Source organism: Tamandua tetradactyla, chromosome 3 (assembly GCF_023851605.1).
Source record: "Tamandua tetradactyla isolate mTamTet1 chromosome 3, mTamTet1.pri, whole genome shotgun sequence".
In the NCBI taxonomy this organism is placed as follows: domain Eukaryota; kingdom Metazoa; phylum Chordata; class Mammalia; order Pilosa; family Myrmecophagidae; genus Tamandua; species Tamandua tetradactyla.
The window spans coordinates 210,660,651-210,683,723 of NC_135329.1; the positions used below are offsets into that span (position 1 = coordinate 210,660,651).

Sequence of the window (23,073 nt, forward strand, 5' to 3'; positions counted from 1 at the left end):
GCATTATGTCCTCAAGGCTTATCCATCTTGTCATATCGTTCAGGACGTCATTTCATCTTACTGCTGCATAATATTCCATTGTATGTATATACTACATTTTGTTAATCCACTTGTCTGTTGATGGGCATTTGGATTGTTTCCATTCTTTAGCAATTGTGAATAGTGCTGCTATGAACGTTGGTGTGCAAATCTCTGTTTGTGTCACTGTTTTCAGCTCTTCTGGATATATGCCGAGTAGTGGTACTGCTGGGTCATAGGGCAACTTGATTTTTAGTTTTCTGAGGAACCATCAAACTATCTTCCATAGTGACTGTACCATTATACATCCCCACCAGCAGTGTATAAGTGTCCCAATTTCTCCACATTCTCTCCTACATTTGTAGTTTCCTGTTTGTTTAATACCAACCATTCTATAGGTGTGAGGTGGTATCTCATTGTAGTCTTGATCTTCATTTCCCTTATAGCTAATGAGAATAAGCATCTCTTCATTTCCTTTTTAACCATCTGTATTTGCTCTTGAGAAAAAATGTCTATTCATATCTTTAGCCCACTTTATTTTATTACGTGGCTTGTTCTTTTGTTGTTGAATTGTATGATTTCTTTATGTATGCAACATATCAAACCTTTATCTGATGTGTGATATCCAAATATTTTCTCTCATTAAGTTGGTTGCCTTTTTACCTTTTTGACAAAGTCTTTTGAAGTGGAAAATCATTTGATTTTGAGGAGTTCCCCTTTATCTAATTTTTTCTTTTGTTGCTTGTGCTTTGAGTGTAAAGTTTAGGAAGCTACCTCCTACGTTTTCTTGTAGGAGCTTTATGGTACTGATTCTTATGTTTAGGTATTTAATCCAATTTGAGTTAATTTTGTATAGAGTGTAAGGTAAGGGTACTCTTTCATTCTTCTTCCTATTGCTATCCAGTTCTCCCATGCCCATTTATTGAAAGACAATTTTGTTCCAGTTCAGTGGATTTGAGGGCCTTGTTGAAGATCAGTTTACCATAGATTTGGTGGCCTGTTTCTACACTCTCATATGATTCCATTTGTCAATATTTCTATCTTAGTGCGAGTAATATACTGTTTTGACCATGGTGGCTTCATAGTAACTTTTAAAATCAGGGAGTGTTAATTCTCCTACTTCATTCTTATTTTTTTAGGATGCTGTTTGGGTCTCTTTTCCTTCCAGATGAATTTGGTAACTAGCTTTTCCAAGTCTTCAAAATAGGTTGATGGGATTTTAATTTGTACTGCATTGAATCTGTAGATCAATTTGGGTAAAACTGGCATTTTAACTATCTTTAACCATCCTATCTATGAGCATGGAATGTCTTTCCACCTGCAAGCTGGCAGCGCCAATGAAGGTCCTCAACAAACTCTCAAGGAGGCTGGTTGGCTGAAGCAGAAAGAGGGATTGTCTCTTCTGAATCCTCCTTAAAAGGCTTCCAGTGATTAGATTAACCAAAAGACACCCCCCCCCCTTAGCTGACTGCAAATGTAATCAGCCATGGATGCAGCCAGTGTGCTCATGATTTAAGTCCATGAAAGTCCTTACAGCAAAAGACAGGCCAGTGCTTGCTTGACCAGAGACGTGATCACTATCTCCGGGCCAAGTGACACATGAACCTGACCATGACACCAGGTCATACAATACTTCTATGTTCTGCTTTCTGAGGAACAGTGCAAATGATTTCCACAGTGGTTGCATTATTTTACAATCACGCCTACAGTGTATAAGGGTTCCAATCTGTATCTTCCCAACACACGTTTGTTTCTTTTCTTCTCTTTTTCACTAATAGCCATCTGGTTGTGTTCTAGTTTGCTACCTGCCAGAATGCAATATACCAGGAATGGAATGGCTTCTAAAAGGGGGATTTAATAAGTTGATAGTATACAGTTCTAAGGTTGAGAAAATGTCCTAATTTTAAAACAAGTCTATAGAAATGTCCAATCACAGGCATCCAGGGAAAGATACTTTGATTCAAGAAGGATGATGAAGTTAAGGGATTCTTTCTCAAGTGAATAGACACACGGTGAACATGGTCAGGGTTCCTCTCTCATCTGGAAGGGCACATGGCAAACATGGCATCATCTGTTAGCTTCTTCTCCTGGCTTCCTCTTTCATGAAGCTCCCTGGGAGGCATTTTCCTTCTTCATCTCCAAAGGTCGCTGGCTGGTGGACTCTGCTTCTCGTGGCTATGTTCTTCTGCTCTGCTCTCTGTGAATCTCTCATTCTCCAAAATGTTTCCTCTTTTATAGGACTTCTGAAACCAATCAAGACCTACCCAAATGGGTGGAGACATGTTGTCATCTAATCCAGTTTAACAAACACTCTTGATAAAATCACATCTCCAGGGAGATGATCTAATTACAGTTTCAAACATACAGTATTGAATAGGAATTATTCTGCCTTTATGAAATGGGATTTAGGTTAAAACATGGCTTTTCTAGGAGACATACATCCTTTCAAGCCAGCACAAGCTGGGTGTGAAGTACTATCAAATTGTGATTTTGGTTTGCATTTCCCTGAGGACCAGTGATGTTCAGTATCTTTCCATGTGCTTATTGGCCATTTGTATGTCTTCTTCAGAGAAATATTTATTCAAGTCCTTTGCCCAATTTTAAATTTTCTTGTGGAATTTTGAGCTGTTCATTGAATATTCTGGATATTAAACTTTTATCAGATATGTGATTAGCAGTTAGTTATTTTCTCCCTTTCTGAAGGTTGTCTTTTTGCTTTCTTCATAATGTCATAACTTTGGTTCACAAAAGCTTTGCATTTTGATGAAGTCTATTTTGTCTGATTTTTCTTTGTCGTACGTGCTTTTGGTGTCATATTTAAGAAATAATTTCAAATTCTAAGTTACGAAGATTACCCTATGCTTTCTTCAAAGAGTCTTATGCTTTTACCTCCCATGTTTAGATCCTTGACCCATTTAGAGCAAATTTTTGAATACTATGTAAGGTGAGCTATCACTCTTTTGCATGTGAGTGCCCAGTTTTCCCAGCACATTTGTTGATGCTGAATATTCTTTCCCCATTGATCAGATTTGGTGCTTTTGTCAGAAATCAACTGGTCAGAAATGTGTGGGTTTATTTCTGACTCTGAAGTCTATTCCATTGGGTTATGAGTCTGTCTCTACGCCGGCACCCCACTGTTCCCATTCTTGGTTCTTCATAGTAAATTTTGAAATTGGGACGTGTGGGACCTCCAAATTTGTACTCAGAGAAAACTATTTTTAAGGTGAGTCTTTGGGAGTGAGAAGGCCTTTCCCAGGAGAGAAGAGGAAGTGGTGCTGAGAGAGGCTTTCTGGGTTTTCTTAGCTTCATGCAGCCAATGTGGACAGGGCTCATGTGCATCCAACTTCAGAGCCCATCATCGCTGCTCTTCCTAGGGGTGGTGGGTGGTGGTGGGAAGTGAGTTCAGTTCTGGACTATGGACTCCAAGGTGTCAGGGGAACACTGGGTGACATTTGTGGCCAGCTGATGTTACAGGCGTTTTGTTCTTTTTCCATTGATGGTGCAACCAGTTACCACGGACTCCATGCTCAAAAAACCGCAGAATTATTAACCTATAGTGCTGAAGTTAAGAAGACGAAATGAACCTCAGGAGGTTAAAAATCAGCATGTGGACAGGGTTGCGCCTTCCTGGAGGCTCCAGGGGAGAATTCAGTCCCTACAGCCTAGACGTGTCCCTTGCCTGTGGTTGCACCACTCCAACCTCAGGTTCCATCCTCCCAGTGACTGCTCTCTGTCCCTGACCCTCCTGCCTCCCTACTTCCTATGAGGACCTCGTGTTTACGGTGGCAACCTCAGGGTAACCTCCCTATGTCAAGGTCAGCTGATGTGCAGTCTTAATTCCCTCTGCCACGGAAGGTAACTTATTCACTGGATTTTGGGATTAGGAAATCTTTGACCAGACATTATTCAGGCCATGTGTGAGCTAGAAATATGGCCTCAGCTGCCGAAGTGCAGGAGAGTGTGTGGAAGGCACAGAGATCAGCAGGGGAAAACTCCTGGGGCTTGGGCTCAGGAGATGCCCCTTTTCTGTCTCTGCATTTCTGGGGCCATGTCACCCACCCCACGTCTTCCACCTACCATCTGCCTGAGGACCCCAAGTCTCTCAGGGCAGTGCAGACCCCTCCCCTGCTCCAGATCTGTCAATCTGATGCTTGGACATCTCTTGGAGTCCCACCAGCACCAGGAAGGCAGGCCCCCAGCCCCAGCCCAGGTCTTGCTTCCCCCAGGGCCCCTCCCAGGGGTCCAGCTGGAAACCTGGTCCCTTCCAGGGCCTCTGAGTTCGGACATGCGAGGGGAAGTCAGATGACAGCAGCGAATCCAGATGCTGCTGGGCTGAGAACCAGGGTGAGCCCTTTCCTGTGCCAAGAAGAATCACCCTAGGGTATTTGTCAGGGGCTGGCATTTAATCCTGCTTTGGGGATACCGCACCCCACTGCTGACTCCCTTCTAGATCCCGTCCTCGAACCGTCCCAATCCCAAACGAGCTCCCTGGGGCCCTCTGCACCCTGACTCCTCCTTCACTACCCTCTGCACCCCAACTCCTCCCGCAATCCCCTCTGCACCCCGAACCCCCGCACTCCCCTCTGCACCCCAACTCCTCCTGCACTCCCCTCTACACCCCTGCCCTCCTGCACTCCTCGCCAGTGCCTCCTCCGACATGGTTGTTATATCCCCACGCGCGCCTGCTCCTGGGCGCCTTGGTCACGGTGTCCTCGCTAGAGTGTCCCCATAGCGGGGACCTGTCACCAACAGCCCCCGGACCCGACTTCCTGGTCCAGGCTGAGTCCCGTAGATTGGCCCCCACTCCTTGGCAAGGGGACCACCCCAGAGGGCGTGGCCCAGCCACGGCCAGGAACTGACCTCGGACAAAGTCTGAACATGAAGCGCAGCATATCGTAAAGGTCCTGAGGGGGAATCCACACGGGGCCTGAGGCCAGGCCGGGGCTCTCACCCTCTGCCCGTGGGGAGCCGACCTGGTGTCACGGGGTCACCCTGCACATCTAGGCCTCAGCAAACTGCGATTTTCTTCCCTGGGGTGGGACAGCTTCCTCTCCAAGTCTTTGTTGTCTTCCTCTAGCCCTGAGCCCAGGAGGTGACCTCCGGATGGTCCCGATTTGGAAGCCCTTCAGCAGCGCCTTCCTGACTTTAGGAGGAATACGGGGAGGAAAATGAGCAGAGCCAGCGCCCCTCCCCATTTAGAGAAGGCTGTCCTGGCAATGCCACAATTTTCCTCGGTGTTACCCATTGTGGGAGGAAGAGGGTTTTCTTTTTTATCATTATTTTTATTTTGTAGGTAAAGGCTTAAATATTTTCTTTGTTGACCTGCCGCTGGCCCCATCCAGTGCAAAAAATAAAAATAAATACATAAATCAAACAAATAATAAAAAGCAAACGAAGGGAAATCTAGGCCAGATTCTGAAAACGTCTCTCAGGTTTGAGAACTTATTGATCATTCAGATGTAAAGAACTGATCTTCAATTTCCAGAGGGCTGGATAAAAACTATTAGTTATTTTCCTTGTGAAATATGTGCTTGGATTTTTGAAAAGGTCCCACGTCTTTCTAACACCTGGTCTTTTTAACACCTGAATAAGTTGCACATCTCTGAATCCTATAGCAAAAAGCAAGTGAAGAAATTAACTCCCCAGAGATCTAAAGCATCAGAATGGAAATTGAGATCAAACATCGCCAAGTGTACCCAACACTTGTTTCATTGCACTGGGACTTGTGCTACTATTTTAGATGTCATTACGATTCACTCAACATTCAACATAATTCCTAGAAGTGCACTGTTGGATGAAGGTGAAGCATAATTAATCCTGGTAGTTTCTTATTTATATTGTTTCTAGTTTGACCAAGTGAAATTGAAGTACAAATATTCTCATTTTGCTTCATGTATTCTCTCATAGAAGTATTCTTCTCCAACTAGAATTATATTCTCTCATGAGTAGTAATGACATATTCATAAAACAACTTTGCATTTTGTACTTTGTGTTGTGGCTCTGATCAACTTTTAAGGCTCAGAGTTTACTTGATTGGCTTTCTTAAATATTGCAATCGATTTTTAAGAGGCAGGGAGGAAAGACTTCAAGAGAGGTGAGATAGTGGAATGGCCAGCAGAGAGTTTTATGGTGGAGAAGAGGCCTCAGTGACCCCCCTCAGAGCTCAATTAGAACCTGAAGACAGCAGTTCACAGGAGAAGGGGAGGCCAAGAAATGAAACCAGTGGCCCCACACCTGTTTGAGCAATTGGATGAAAGATAAGAGAGTGGATGAGGACATGGCCCTGAGAAGGTGGTGGGGTCAGGGGAGTTTATTGGAGAGGGAACACAGGTCTTGCCCTGTGTGTGGACAGAAGGGCCTGCTGAGTGGGTGAAAGGTTTATTCTGTAATGATTCATTTAAGGAGGGTTTGTGCCTTCCAATCACACTCCATCTTGCTCAATGGCTCGGTGATAAGTAGGTGAGAAACATCAGGCGGAAGCGCAGGCTTCTGTGGAGTCAGCTGCTATGGATTCTGCTGAGATGGTGACTGGCCTCCAGCTTCCCCTGTGGCTGCTCATGGGGCTGGTGCTTTTCCTGGACCTCGGGCCCTGGGTCTCAAGTGGGAAGGTGCTGGTGGTGCCCTTTGAAGGCAGCCACTGACTTAGCATACGAAACTGGTGCAGGAGCTCAGCTCCAGAGGCCACCGGCCATTGTCCTTAAGCCAGAAGTGAACATGCACATCAAAGGAGCCGACTTCTTCACCCTGTAAATCTATGTCACTCCCCACACTCAGGAAGAATATGACCATCTTTCGGCAGCCAGAAGCAAATGATTTTTGAACAAATAAACTATGAGAAGGTGCTTTGTAAAAGTATAACAATGTTGAGAAAGGCATCTGTCCTCTCTCAAAAATCTTGTGCAGAGCTACTACATGGTTGAAGTGCTGTCTTCTTTTGTGATTTTCTACTTGTAGGAGCAGAAAATGATCCAACTAGGGAACCTGTCTGTGAGTGAATTTTTGCTTGTAGATCTTCAGTAGAAGGATAAAAGAATAAGCAAATTGCATTTGTTGAGAGGATAGATTTTAGAGTCTTGTCTTGAAAGAGATGAAGATGAGATTACAGGGATCTAATCAGTCAATGTAAGCAGAAGCTTCAGAAAGATTGAATAAGTTACGTGGAAGTGAGAAAATGTCAGAGAGGAAAGACTGGGGGTTTCCATCACAGAAAAAAATAATGAATTCCAACTTTTTGTGTCTGAATTCTTGGCAGCTGGATTTTGTTACTTAATCCACTGAGCCAACCATCACTTTCATAGGGAAATCGGCCCATTCATGTCCTATTCACCTAATTTATATAACTCTTATGATGTTGGATCTTTTATAGTTGTTGTGTTCTTACTCTGTACTTCCTTTTGTTAATGAATGTATTATTATAAAGGACTCTAATTTTCATCCTTCTTTTTTATCCGATCAGAAAGTATCTATTCTTACTTGATTTACCCCCTTTATTGTTGTGTTTTTAAAATTATAAATATGTATCCATCTACTGTACTTGTAATCCTGCTGAAAGGTAGAAAGGCATTTAAAATGAACTGTTGCTGTTGTGTCTTAGTTTGTGAATATGTTCTGTGGAGTTAACTGCATCTGTTCCAATCTTCAGTGCCATTTTTCTAGCTGGATGGCTTGATCATAATCAGTCTCCAATAATAAATCATCCAATAAATATTTCCTATCAACATTATTACTGCTACAATCTAAATATTGCCCAGGTGGAGAAGGTGTGTCATCTGGAGACTGGCTGTCAGCCCCACTTGAACCTAATGGTCCATGATCCTTGTGGCCTAGAATCTACCTTGACCCTTGGCTGTCTCCACAACTCAATCATTCCAGCAGTTATTTTCTTGTCTATTTTGAAATTTGTAGCTCTTGTAGACTTAAAATTGTGGCTTAAGCTCTTGAAATCCAAGTGTGTTTATGAGAATGTCTGCCTGTATTTCTGTTTTTCCTTTAGAAATGTTGATGCCAATTTATTTGGTGCATAAAAACCATTAACTTGTGATCTTCATCATGTATTATACATGATAGGCTCAATGTTATAATTTTTGCCCACTGAGTTCTTTTTTTTTTATTTTGAGTTTGTTATATTTACTTATCTGGTTTATTTACCCCTACACTTGACTCCTTTAAGTGGCTTTTGCAATTCTTCTCTAAGATGAAAGATCAAAGTCTAAGTCTTTTATTTGTTTGCTCTCTATCTTTCTTTGTTAATCTAAAGAATTATGACAGATTATATTATTTTATTGGTCTTCTCAAAGAAACAGCTTTTGATTTTGTTTATTCCTTCTGCTCTTTTTAATTCTACTCTGCCAATTTCAGTTTATTTTTAAAATTTATGATCTCATCCTTGTGTTGAAGCATTTTGGTGTTGAGAGTTGTATATAAAACATTTCCTAGTGGTTAGATTTTGGTATACATTTCTCTTTCTTTCGTTGTTCTTAAGAGAATTTTAAATTCAGGTTTTGATTTCCACTTTTATATAATGGCTATCTAGTAGGCCGTTTCCTAATTTATAATGTAATAATATAGTCAAGAATTTTAGCTTTTCTCTTCATTTTCAGAAATTATTTTATATTCAAATTAGAGAATTTTTTTGCATGAAGTCACAGCTTTTGATTATCTTCAGTAAGTCTTATTTGTCATGTAGTACAGAATTGTCCATGGAAGTACAATGCAAGCCACAATTGTAATGTAAACTTTTCTAGTAGGCACATTTTAAATAAAGTAGAAAACATATAAAATTAAGTTTAATATTATATTTTGTGTCTGATATAAAATATCCTTTCAGCATTTATACAGTATAAAGTTATTAATGAAATGTACATTCTCATTTTTCATACTAAGTCTTCAAAATCTATTATATGTTTTACACTTACAGTATTTCTCAATATGAACTAAGCACAATTCACATGCTTAATAGTCATATGTAGTTAGTGGCTTGTATATTGGATACCATGTGATCGATATTTGCAAATATTCCATGGATACATCTGAGAATGTATTTTTACGGGCCTATTTGCGACTATAATATTGACTTTCTTGATTGTGTACTTCAATTTTTCTATCTTAAAGAGATTTCTACGGAATCTGCCCAATTTTGACAAAGATATCTTAAAATATCCCCTTCTAACGGAATTTTGGTCAAATTTTGGAGATCCAATATTTTTGTAACATTGCTTGGTGCACAAGGGTTTATGATTCTTGAATTTTCTTCATAGAGTTTACTTTTGTCATGAAATAACATCCCTTAATATCCACTTTATATACTATCGATATTGCTATGCTTGCTTTTAGTATTCCTTGTTTCTTTACTTTAGAAACAAACTCATGCTTTTAAAGTTTACTTGTGAAGAGCACATTTATAAAGACTCCATTCTGACAGTCTCTAGTATGGCTCTGATCAACTTTTAAGGTTCAGATTTTACTTGATTGACTTTCTTAAATATTGCCATAGATTTTTAAGAGGCAGGTAAGAAAGACTTAAAGAGTTGAGATACTGGCATGGCCAATAGAGAGTTTTACGGTGGGGATGAGGTATGAGTGACCCCCTTAGAGCTCAGTTAGAACCTGAGAGGCAGAAGTTCACAGGAGGAGGGGAGGCCAAGAAATGAAACCAGTGTCTCCACACTGTTTGGGCAATTGCATGAAAGATGAGAGAGTGGATGAGGACATGACCCTGAGAAGGTGGCGAGGTCAGGAGAGTTTATTGGAGAGGGAACCTGGGTCTTACGCTGTGTGCAAACAGAAGGGCCTGCCAAGTGGGTGTAAGCTTTATTCCATAATGACCCACTTAAGGAGGGTCTGTGCCTTCCAATCACACTCCATCTTGCTCAATGATTCAGTAATAAGTAGGTGAGAAACTTCAGGTGGAAGCACAGTCTTGTGTGGAGTCAGCCACCATGGATTTTGCTGAGATGGTGACCAGCTTCCAGCTTCCTCTATGGCTGCTCTTGGGGCAGGTGCTTTTCCTGGACCTCGGTCCTTGGGTTGAGGGTGGGAAGTGCTGGTGGTGCCCACAGAAGGCAGCCACTCGATCAGCATGCAGAAGCTTGTGTAGGAGCTCAGTGCTAGAGGCCACCAGTCCATCATGATTGGACCAGAGGTGAACATGCACATCAAAGGAGCCGACTTTTTCACCCTGAAAACTTATGCTACTCCGCACACCCAGGAAGAATATGACCTTCTTTTGGGGGCCCACAGTCATATGATTTTTTAAACAAATTCACTATCTGAAGATGTTTTTTAAAAGTATAGAAATCTTGAAAAAGTCATCTATGCTCTATCATATATCTTGTACAGAGCTACTGCATGAAAAGGAGCTGATCAGGTCCCTGAATGCCAGCTCATTTGATGTGGTTCTAAGAGACCCCATTTACCCCTGTGAGTCCTTGCTGGCTGAGTACCTGTCTATTCCTGCTGTGTATTTTTTGCGTCTCATTCCATGTGACTTGGATTATGAGGGTACACAGTGCCCAAACCCTTCCTCGTATATACCTAGGTTCTTAATGATGAATTCAGACCACATGATGTTCCTGCAGTGGGTCAAGAACATGCTCTACCCTCTGACCCTAGAATACATTTGCCATGTTTCTTTCTCCCCCTATGCAAGCCTTGCCTCTGAGCTCCTGCAGAGACAGATGTCCCCAGTGGATATTTTCAGATATGGATCCGTGTGTCTCTTCAGAGGAGACTTTGTGATGGACTATCCCAGACCCATCATGCCCAACATGGTCTTCATTGGGGGCATAAACTGTGCCCACAAAAAGCCACTGCCTCAGGTCTGTATGGGTGCCTTTACCCAATCAGTTTTTGAAACTTTCTTTCAAGTGCTTACTTGCCTACCCATCTCCCTAAAGATGTCTCTCTCTCTCCCTTTAACTGTCTTTGTGAAGGTGCATAGTTTAAGCGTCCCCAGTAGTGTGGTACAGTTTGGTCACTGAGAGGAAGGAGAGGCATGTGTGGGGGTCTGATATCATGAAAGGATGATAAGAGGGATCATTGAAATCGAACCATGAGCCCAGGAATCCAGTGAAGGTGGGGTCAGGATGAAGAGATATGAGTGTAACTGAAAAAGGCTTTTTTCAGGAATGTTCACAATTGGTTTCTACTGCTTTACCTATAATTTCTGAGGAATCTTACATTCGTCCTCAGTATTTGGATTTGTTGGCTTGAATTCTTGGAGGCTGTATTTTGTTTCTTAATCCACTGAGCCAACTATCACTTTCATCAGGAAATCAGCCCCTTTATGTCTTATGCAACTAATTTATATAAATCCTATGATGTTAGATCTTTTATAGTTGTTGTGTTCTTACTCTGTACTTCCTTTTATTAATGAATGTAATATGATAAAGGACTCTAAACTTCATCCTTCTTTCTGATCCAATCACAAGGTTAGTATTCTACTTGATTTTCCCCCTTTGTTGATGTTTTTTTTTTATTAATTAACGGAAAAAAGAAAAAAAAGAAATTAACCCAACATTTAGAAATCATACCATTCTACATATGCAATCAGTAATTCTTAACATCATCACATAGATGCATGATCATCATTTCTTAGGATGTGTTTTTTTATTTATAAATATATATTCATCTATTGGGTTTGTAATCCTGCTGAAAGTAGGAAGACATTTAAAATGAATTATTGCTATTTTCTCTTAGTTTACGAATATGTCATTTTCTAGCTGCATGATCTTGGTCTTAATCAGTCCCCAATAATAAATCACCCAATAAATATTTCCTGTCAACATTATTATTGCTACAATCTAAGTGTTGCTCAGGTGGACAAGGTGTGTCATCTGGAAACTGGCTGTCAGCCCCGCTTGACCTTAATGGTCCATGATTCTTGTGGTCCAGGATCTACCTTGACCCTTGGTTGTCTCCACAACTCAATCCCAGCAGCTATTTTCTTGTCTCTTTTGACAGTTGTAGCTCTTTTAGACTTATAATTCTGGGTTAACCTCTTGAAATCCAAGTGTATTTATGAGACTATCTGCCTGTATTTCTGTTTTTCCTTTAGAGATGTTGATGTCAATTTATTTGATGCATAAAGATCATTATTTGTGGTTTCCGTCATGTATTATACATGATAGGCTCAGTATTATGATTTTTGCCCCATTAATTCTTCTTCTTTTAGTTTTGACTTTACTTATCTGATTTATTTACCCTTAGATTTGACTCCTTTAAGTAGCTTTTACAATTCTTCTCTAAGATGAAAGATCAAAGTCTAAGTCTTCATTTGTTTGCTCCCCATCTTTCTTCATTAATCTAAAGAATTATGACAGATTGAATTTCATCTTCTCAAAGAAACAGCTTTTGGCTTTGTTTATTCCTTCATCTCTTTTTAATTCTATTTTGCTAATTTCAGCTTTTTTTTTTTAATTGGTGATCTCATCCTTGCGTTGAAGCATTTTGGTGTTACCAGCTGTAAAGAAAACGTTTCCTATTCATTAGGTTTTGGTATGCATTTCTCTTCCTTTCATTGTTCTTAAGAGAATTGTAATTTCAATTTTTGATTTCCACTTCAATTAATGGCTATCTAGGAGGCTGTTTCTTAATGTATAATTTAATAATATAGTCAAGATTTTAGCCTTTCCCCTTACATTTCCACAAATTATTTTGTATTCGAATTAGAGGACTTTTTTGCATGAAGTCAAAATTTTGGTAATTTCTAAGTAAGTGTTCTTTTTCTTCTGGTACGTAATTGCCTACAGAGGTAGAATGCAAGCCACATCTGTAATGTAAAATTTTCCAGTGGGCACATTTTAAATAAAAACATATTAAATTAATTTTAATACATTTTGTTTCTGATAGAAAAATATCCTTTCAGCATTTTTTCAGTATAAAATTATTAATGAGATGTTGTATATTCTCATTTTTCATACTGTCTTCAAAACCTATTATATATTTTACACTTAGAGCATTTCTCAATGTGAACTAAGCACAATTCACGTGCTCAATAGTCATATGTAGTTCGTGACTTGTATATTGGGTACCATGCAATCAATATTTGTAAATATTCCATGGATACATCTTAGAATGTATTTTTAGGGGCCTATTAGTTACTGTAATATTGATTTTGTTATTGTATAATTCAATTTTCCTATTTTAAAGAGATTTCTACTGACTCTGCTCAATTTTGACAAAGATATCTTAAAATATCCCCTTCTAACTGAATTTTGGTCAAGTTTTGGAGTTCCAATATTGTTGCTTTATATGTATGTATATATATATATACATGCTAGATTGCTTGGTGCACAAAGGTTTATGATTCTTGGATTTTCTTCATAGAGTTTGCTTTTGTAATAAAATAACATCCCTTAACAAACTCCGTATCTGATATCAATAGTGCTATGCTTGATTTTTGTATTCCTTGTCTCTTTACTGTAAAAACAAACTCATGCTTCTAAAGTTTACTTGTGAAGAGCACATTTATAAAGACTCCGTTCTGACAGTCTCTAGTGTGGCTCTGATCAACTTTTAAAGTTCAGATTTTACTTGATTGGCTTTCTTAAATATTGCAATCGATTTTTAAGAGACAGGGAGGAAAGACTTCAAGAGAGGTGAGATAGTGGAATGGCCAGCAGAGAGTTTTATGGTGGAGAAGAGGCCTCAGTGACCCCCTCAGGGCTCAATTAGAACCTGAGAGATGGCAGTTCACAGGAGAAGGGAGGCCAAGAAATGAAACCAGTACCTCCACACCTGTTTGGGCAATCGGATGAAAGATAAGAAAGTGGATGAGGACATGGTCCTGAGAAGGTGGCAGGGTCAGGGGAGTTTATTGGAGAGGGATCCTGGATCTCGCGCTGTGTGCAGACAGAAGGGCCTGCTGAGTGGGTGGGAGGTTTATTCTGTAATGATTCACTTAAGGAGGGTCTGTGCCTTCCAATCACACTCCATCTTGCTCAATGGCTCAGTAATAAGTGGGTGAGAAGCTTCAGGTGGAAGCACAGGTTTGTGTGGAGTCAGCCACCATGGAAATCTGCTGAGATGGTGATGGGTCTGCAGCTTACCCTGGGGCTGCTCCTGGGGCTGGTGCTTTTCCTGGACCTCAGGCCCTGGGCAGAGGACCTTGGGACCTTGGGTGGGAAGGTGCTGGTGGTGCTCACAGAAGGCAGCCACTGGCTCAACATGTGGAAGCTCATGTAGGTGCTCAGTGCCAGAGGCCTCCAAGCCATCATCATCACGCCAGAAGTGAACACACACATCAAAGGAGCCAACTTTTTCACCCTGAAAACCTATGCCATTCCCTACACCCAGGAAGAATAGGACCAACTTTTGGCAGGCCACAGTCATTTTTTTTTTTTTTTTTTTTTTTTTTTTTTTTTTTAAAGAGAGAGGGAGGAAGGGAAGGAAAGACAGAGAGAAGGAAGGGAGGAAGAAAGGGAAACATCTTTAAACATTTTCTTGTTTTATTGTATTTTGTTCGTTTGTTTGTTTTTTTTTTTTACATGGGCTGGGGCCGGGAATCGAACCGAGGTCCTCCGGCATGGCAGGCAAGCACTTTGCCCGCTGAGCCACCGCGGCCCGCCCAGTCATATGATTTTTGAACAAATTGATTTTCTGAAGATGTTTTCTAAAAGAATAGCGATGTTGAAAAAGGCATATGCACTCTATCAAAAATCATGACAAGGAGCTGATCAGGTCCCTGAATGCCAGCTCATTTGATGTGGTTCTAAGCAACTCCTTTTACCCCTGCAGGTCCTTGCTGGCTGAGTACCTCTCTGTTCCTGCTATGTATTTTTTGTGTTTCCTTCCATGTGACTTGGATTCTGAGGGTACCCAAACCCTTCCTCATATATTCCTGGGTTATTAACAATGAATTCAGACCACATGACGTTCCTGCAGCGGGTCAAGAACATGCTCTACCCTCTGACCCTGAAATACATTTTCCATATTTCTTTCTCCCTCATGCAAGCCTTGCCTCTGAGCTTCTGCAGATGCAGATTTCCCTGGTGGATATTTTCAGATACAGATCCATGTGGCATTTCAGAAGAAACTTTGTGATGGACTATCCCAGGCCTGTCATGCCCAACATGGTTTTCACGGGGGGCATGAACTTTGCCCACAGAAAGCCACTGTCTCAGGTCTCTGTAGATGCCTTTACCCATTCAGGGTTCCCGGTGGAACCCATTTAAAAAAAAAAAAACTTGCTTTCAAGTGCTTTCATATCTACCAATCTTTTTAAATATGTCTATCTCTCATTTTCCCTTTAACAACCTTTGGGGAGATACATTGCTAAAGTGTCTCCAGTAGTGTGAGTAAATTGGCATGGTCACTGAGAGGAAGGAAAGGTAGGGGGTAGGGGTCCATAATATGATGACAAGCTACTGTGTGTCTCAACAAAGTCCATTCATTCATAGAGGCACCATTTTTGTGGTTGTGCAAATGTCTTCTGCTATGTAGAAGAAGAAAAGCTGATCTGTCTGGGGAACTGACGTAGGTATGGATTTTAGGAACCAGCAGATTGTGCTGGTTTTCAAGGTCCTGTCTTGGAAGGGATGGAGATGTGATTACAAGGGGACCTAACCAGTCAGACCAGTTGAAGTTTCAAAAACATTGAATAAGTTAAGTGGAAGTGAGACAATGCCAGAGAGGTAGGATTAGGGCTTTTCATTAGATGAAAAATAATGAAGGCTAACTTTTCTGAGCTTTTCTGGCAGGATGTCCCTGACCTGGAGTTTGTCCCTAGAGTAGAGTGGGGGATGTTCCAGATTTGGGTAGGCATCATGACAGTTGCATGTCAAATGGGTCTTCTACTTGGGAACCTGAACTCCTGAAAGGATGGTAGTAAGGGTCATCGTGATCAAACCATGAGCCTAAGAACCCATGAAGGTGGGGTCGGGGATGAATAGGTGGGAGTGTAGTAGGCGAAGGGTTTGTCTGGAAGTTGACCACACCACAGAATTGATCCCACACCACCCCAAGTCTCCGTGATAGTAAGTACTGTTGTACCAATAATTTGAGAGGCATCTTACATTAACCCTCTACATTTGGATGCATTTGTTTGAATTTGGGGGACGGGGGGCTGGATTTCATTTCTTTTTTTATTATTATTATTATTGGAATTCGTTTCTTAATCCACTAAGTGAACTGTCACTTTTATAGGGAAATCAGCACATTCATGTCCTATTCATCTAATTTATATAACTCCTCTGATATTAGATCTTTTATACTTGTTTTCTTACTATGTATTTCTTTTTATTAATGATTGTTTTATTATAAAGGATTCTAATCTTCATTACTTTTTTTTATCAAATCACAAGGTAACTATTCATACTTGATTCTTCCCCTTTGTTGTTGTACCTTTAAAATTATCAATAAATATTCATCTAGTGGATCTGTGAAACTGCTGAAAAGTAGGGAATATTTAAAATGATTTGTTACTATTTTAGTGTGTCTATGTAAATATGTCCTCTGAAGTTACCTGCTTCGGTTCAAACTTCAGTGTCCTTCTTCCAGCTGGTTGAGCATGATCATAATCAGTCCCAATAATAAATCACCCAATAGATGATATCTATCACCATTATTATTGCTATAATCAAAATATTGCCCAGCTGGACAAGGTGTGTCATCTGGAGACTGGCTGTCTGCCACTTGACCTACAAGGTCCATGATCTTTGTGGTCCAGTATCTACCTTGACCCTTGGCAATCTCCACAACTCAATCCCAGCTGTTATTTCTTGTTTATTTTGACATTTGTAGCTCTTGTAGAGTTGCAGCTGTGGATTAAGCCTTGGAAATGCAAGTGTATTAAGGAGAATGTCTGCTGGTATTTCTGCTTTTCCTTTAGACATATTGAAGCCCATTTATTTGGTGCATAAAAGATCATTTACTTGTGATCTTCATCATGTATTATACATGATAGGCTCAATTATTATGATTTTTGTCTCATTAATTCTTCTTTTTTAATTTTGAGTTACTGTCACCCTTACTTATTGAGTTTAGTTTACCCTTAGATTGTCTCCTTTGGTAGCTTTTGTTCTTTTATCTAAGATGAAAGGTCAAAGTCTAAGTCCTTTATATGTTTGCTCCTTATCATTCTTGCAGTTTAAAGGCTTATGATAGATTGAATTATTTTATTGGTCTTCTCAAAGAAACAGCTTGGCAATTTGTTTACTCCCTCCATTTCTTTTTTTATTCTATTTTGCTAATTTCAGCTTATTTTTTAAACTATTTAACTGATCCTTGCATTAAAGTATTATGTTGTTGAAGGCTATAAATACAACTTTTTCTGTTTGTTCAGTTTTGGTATACATTTCTCTCCCTTTCATTGGAGAATTTTAATTTCAATTTTTGATTTTCAATTTTATTTTTATGGCTATGTAGGTGCTGTCTTTTAATTTAAGTATATCTAAGACTTTTAACTTTCCTTTTTTTGTTTACTAATTATTTTGGGTTATAATTAGAGAATTTTTTTTGTGAAGTCACTGCTTTTGACAATTTCTGAGGAGGGCTTCTCTGTAGTACAGTGTTGTTCACGGAAATATAATGGAAGCCACATTTATAATTTAAAATTTCTAGTAGGCATGTTTTTTAAAAAGTACAAGTAAACATATAAAATCAGTATTAATAATATATTTTATTTATCCAAATATATAAAATATTATCCTTTCAGCATGTATTCAGTATAAAATCATTAATGAGATATTTTACATTCTCTTTTTTTTTTATACTGAGTCTTCAAAATCTTATTATATTTTACACATATAGCATGCATCATGTGAACTAAGGACAACTCAAGTGCTCAACAGCCATATTGAGCAGTTATTATTGACTAGTATATTGGACACCATATGATCAATATTTATAAATATCATGGATACATCTAAAAATGTATATTTTTGGTAAGGGTCTATATATAGCTGTAATACTGACTCCATTGATTGCATAAGTCAATTTTTCTGTTTGAAAAAAATCTACTGAATCTTCCCAATTTTTAAAAAAAGATATCTTAAAATATCCCCTTCTAAGGATGCATGGGTCATTCAGTGGTAGAATGTTCGCCTTCCATGTGGGAGACCCAGGTTGAATTCCTGGACTATGCACCTAAAAAAGAAAAGAAAAAGTAAAAACAATATCCCCTTCTAACTGAATTTTGATCATGTTTTGGGGTTTTAATAATTTTTGATATATGTGCTAGATTGTTTGGTGCACATAGGTTTATGATTCTTGTATTTTCCCCATAGAATTTGCTTTTGTCATTAAATAATATCCCTAACCATCTACCTTATATGATGTCAGTGTTGCTTAACTTGCTCTTTTTGTATTCCTTGAAACTCATACTTTTACATGTTTACCTGTGAAGACCACATTTTATTATTACTAGTAGTAGTAGTATAAACACATTTTTAAATAAACTCTAATCTCATAGTCTCTTTTAACATAAGATTTGGTTTGGTCATGCAATGTGTATGCTTAATTTTATTCTTTCCATTTAGTGTAAGCTTATTCTTCTTATTGATTTCTTTTTCCTTGTTAATTTTGGAAGTCTACCTATCTGCAAATAGAGAGGTGTTATATCTTTCCTGTCGCTTCTTTCCTGGGGCTTCCAGTCAAGCACACATTTCTCTACTCTCGTATGAAAGCAAAATGCCAAGCATTTCTTCTACCAAGGTGCTCGGTTTGCTTTTTTATTTTACTTTTAATTCATCTTCAAATTAACTCCATTATATCTTCCAGTATTTTTCCTGGAATATAATAAATTGATAATTTAGGAAGTCTTTATATACCTAAAACTGTCTCTTACTCCACTCTGAGTGCCAATTTGTTTGGGTACAGATTTATTAACTTCTTTCTTATCAGCTGGTATTCTCTAGTGTGCAGAAGAAATCCATAACTAGTCTTATTTCGGTTCTTCAGAAGTAGCATACTTTTTGCTCCTTGTTTTATTCTTATATCCGAGAGACTGATCTTTTTGCATGACATTGCCCCAAAATTTAGTGGATTAGTTTCCCAGTGCTGCTGGAACAGATTACCACAAACTTAGTGGCTCAAAACAACCCAAGCTTATTATCTTATGCATTTATTGTCTAGAAGACTGAGGTCTGTCTCACTGGAATAAAATCAAGGTGCAGGACCCTGTTTCTTCTGAAGGCCCTAGGGATAACCTGTTTCAGTGCCCTCTCCAGCTCCTAGAGGCTGCCCACTTTCATTGACTCCTGGCCTCCTTCCTCCTTCCTGAAAGCCAGCAGTGCAGCCTCCTGAAATCCTAAACTCTTCTGCCTCCCGCTTTCATTTATAAGGACCCTTGTGATTACATTGGCCCCACCCGGATAATCCAAGATATTCTATTTCAAGACCCTTCATTTAAGTATATCTGCAAAATCCCTTTTCTCATGTAAATAACATATTCACAGCTTCTGGGGTTTAAGACATGGAGCTATTATTTTGCCTACCATGCACAGGAAGCCCAAAGTTAAATTCAGGTTTACTGAAACTTGAACATTGTCCTCTGTTAAATCGCTGAACTTTTTGTTCTGATTTATAGTTTGGGAAGACCTGTCATTCCTAGATTTCTATTCTCCAGGTTTCATCACTTTCATTTTACTCCTCAGTTTTCTTATCTTCTCTATCCCCACCCTCCCTGCCTTCATTCTGGGTGAGCATGTCCAAGTCACTGATTTTATTTTCTGCATTCCCAATTGTGCTCTTTATTGCTTTTAGCCTACACTTTTTAAAAATTCAGTTTTGGCTTGTTTCAAGTTAGTTACTCCCTTCCCCTCTGCCCATATATGACTATAATCATGTTCAACAAATAATTTTGTTTTCATAAATTCCCAAGGAAGAGAATTCCTCTGAATTTTGTCAAGTATAGATACCCTAAATAAGGACTCTCCTTGCTTTACATAAACTTTCTCATCCCCTGAGTGGAAAAAGAAAAACATTAAAAACAAATAAGGCCCTACCCCCTCTCTCTCTCCGCCGGACCGCCGCGCGGCGCACGCGCCCCGCAGCAGCCGAGCCGCCCGACCTCCCTACCCCCTCTCTCTCTCCGCCGGACCACCGCGCGGCGCACGCGCCCCGCAGCAGCCGAGCCGCCCGACCTCCCTACCCCCCTCCTCCCCCTCCTGCTCCGGCTGCTCTCCAACCTACACGGTGCCCTCTTCCCCCGCCTTCACCGTGCTCCTCCGCCACCAGCCTCGACAGCCTTGCCGCCCTCACCTTTCCTCCTCCAGAACAACTACTGGGGGAGTGGAGATAATACAGAGCAGCTCCCAGAGCCACGAGGGAAATCAAAGGGACAGCGTACCCCATCCTGGAACGGCTGACTATCTGGGAGAAACAGCTCCGGTGAGATCACCAAGGGGCACGGGCTTTCCTGGGTGGGACAGCAAGCGACCGGAGTCCCTCCCTTCCACCTTCCCAGGCCAGCTGGTAGAATTGGACAGGCGGTCCCCTTAGGCCGCGGCGGCTGGTGCCCCCACCACACGAGGCCCCCCGGAACAACTGAGATAGTTGGGTCGGAAATCCCCAGACTGCGGAGAACAGTGACCGGGGGATCCCTTCCAAACACGTGACTCCCCCGTCGGCTGGGAGCAGTGCACTCTCCCGGGCTGCGACAGCTGGCGCCCTCCCGCCACGCTTGGTGCCCCGGGCCGACTAGCTAATTTGGCCGGACGCTCTCCTGTGGTGTGACAGCCGGCGACCCTCCCCGCGTTTGGAATCCCGGGCCGGCTGGCATTCTTCCAAGACGCTTCGGTTGCCGAACCTCCCCTACGGCGAGAGTTTTCCAGAGTTGAGGGACCCACAGCAACTTTCGCTGGTGGAACCCACAGACAGGCGTGTGCCACGTGTGCCACCTACTGGGCAGGATAGGAAGAACAGAACCCAGAGACTGCGCAGAAAAATCTTTCAACCTGTGGGGTCGAACACCCGGGGAAATCTGACTAAATGCCCAGACGCCAGCAGAAGATAACGGATCACGCTCAGAAAATTGAACATATGGCCCAGTCAAACGAAGAAACCAATAGTTCAAATGAGATACAGGAGCTGAAACAACTAATGCTGAATATACGAACAGAAATGGAAAACCTCTTCAAAAACGAAATCGATAAATTGAGGGAGGACATGAAGAAGACATGGGCTGAACATAAAGAAGAAATAGAAAAACTGAAAAAACAAATCACAGAACTTATGGAAGTGAAAGATAAAGTAGAAAAGATGGAAAAAACAATGGATACCTACAATGACAGATTTAAAGAAACAGAAGATAGAATTAGTGATTTGGAGGATGAAACATCTGAACTCCAAAAAGAAACAGAAACTATCCGGAAAAGAATGGAAAAATTTGAACAAGGTATCAGGGAACTCAAGGACAATGTGAACCGTACAAATATACGTGTAGTGGGTATCCCAGAAGGAGAAGAGAAGGGAAAAGGAGGAGAAAAACTAATGGAAGAAATTATCACTGAAAATTTCCCAACTCTTATGAAAGACCTAAAATTACAGATCCAAGAAGTGCAGCGCACCCCAAAGAGATTAGACACAAATAGGCGTTCCCCAAGACACTTACTAGTTAGAATGTCAGAGATCAAAGAGAAAGAGAGGATCTTGAAGGCAGCGAGAGAAAAACAATCCGTCACATACAAGGGAAACCCAATAAGACTATGTGTAGATTTCTCAGCAGAAACCATGGAAGCTAGAAGACAGTGGGATGATATATTTAAGTTACTAAAAGAGAAAAACTGCCAGCCAAGACTCCTATATCCAGCAAAATTGTCCTTCAAAAATGAGGGAGAATTTAAAACATTCTCAGACAAAAAGTCACTAAGAGAATTTGTGACCAAGAGACCAGCTTTGCAAGAAATACTAAAGGAAGCACTAGAGTCAGATACAAAAAGACAGAAGAGAGAGACATGGAGAAAAGTGTAGAAAGAAGGAAAGACAGATATGATATATATAATACAAAAGGCAAAATGGTAGAGGAAAATATTATCCAAACAGTAATAACTCTAAATGTCAATGGACTGAATTCCCCAATTAAAAGACATAGACTGGCAGAATGGATTAAAAAACAGGATCCTTCTATATGCTGTCTACAGGAAACACATCTTAGACCCAAAGATAAATATAGGTTGAAAGTGAAAGGTTGGGAAAAGATATTTCATGCAAACAACAACCAGAAAAGAGCAGGAGTGGCTATACTAATATCCAACAAATTAGACTTCAAATGTAAAACAGTTAAAAGAGACAAAGAAGGACACTATATACTAATAAAAGGAACAATTAAACAAGAAGACATAACAATCATAAATATTTACGCACCGAACCAGAATGCCCCAAAATACGTGAGGAATACACTACAAACACTGAAGAGGGAAATAGACACATATACCATAATAGTTGGAGACTTCAATTCACCACTCTCATCAATGGACAGAACATCCACACAGAGGATCAATAAAGAAATAGAGAACCTGAATATTACTATAAATGAACTTGACTTAACAGACATTTATAGGACATTACATCCCACAACAGCAGGATACACCTTTTTTTCAAGTGCTCATGGATCATTCTCAAAGATAGACCATATGCTGGGTCACAAAGCAAGTCTTAACAAATTTAAAAAGATTGAAATCATACACAACACTTTCTCGGATCCTAAAGGAATGAAGTTGGAAATCAATAATAGGCGGAGTGCCAGAAAATTCATAAATACATGGAGGCTCAACAACACACTCTTAAACAACAAGTGGGTCAAAGAAGAAATTGCAAGAGAAATTAGTAAATACCTAGAGGCAAATGAAAATGAAGACACAACATATCAAAACTTATGGGACGCAGCAAAGGCAGTGCTAAGAGGGAAATTTATTGCCCTAAATGCCTTTATCAGAAAAGAAGAAAAGGCAAAAATGCAGGAATTAACTGTCCACTTGGAAGAACTGGAGAAAGAACAGCAAACTAATCCCAAAGCAAGCAAAAGGAAAGAAATAACAAAGATTAGAGCAGAAATAAATGAAATTGAAAACATGAAAACAATAGAGAAAATCAATAAGACCAGAAGTTGGTTCTATG

At 40.2% G+C, this 23,073-nt stretch overlaps 1 protein-coding gene and 3 pseudogenes across 2 annotated transcripts in view; all 4 read left to right on the forward strand.

Moving 5' to 3' along the window:
* The window catches only part of LOC143678279 (UDP-glucuronosyltransferase 1A3-like), an 87,290-nt pseudogene that overhangs the window by 22,426 nt on the left and 41,791 nt on the right, over window positions 1-23,073 (forward strand). The gene's annotated exons all lie outside the window — the stretch shown is intronic.
* Window positions 1-23,073, forward strand: part of LOC143678276 (UDP-glucuronosyltransferase 1A1-like) — a 161,595-nt gene that overhangs the window by 12,109 nt on the left and 126,413 nt on the right. The gene's annotated exons all lie outside the window — the stretch shown is intronic.
* LOC143678274 (UDP-glucuronosyltransferase 1A3-like) lies at window positions 5,956-14,337 on the forward strand (annotated as a pseudogene).
* On the forward strand, window positions 14,528-15,712 carry LOC143678273 (UDP-glucuronosyltransferase 1A4 pseudogene; annotated as a pseudogene).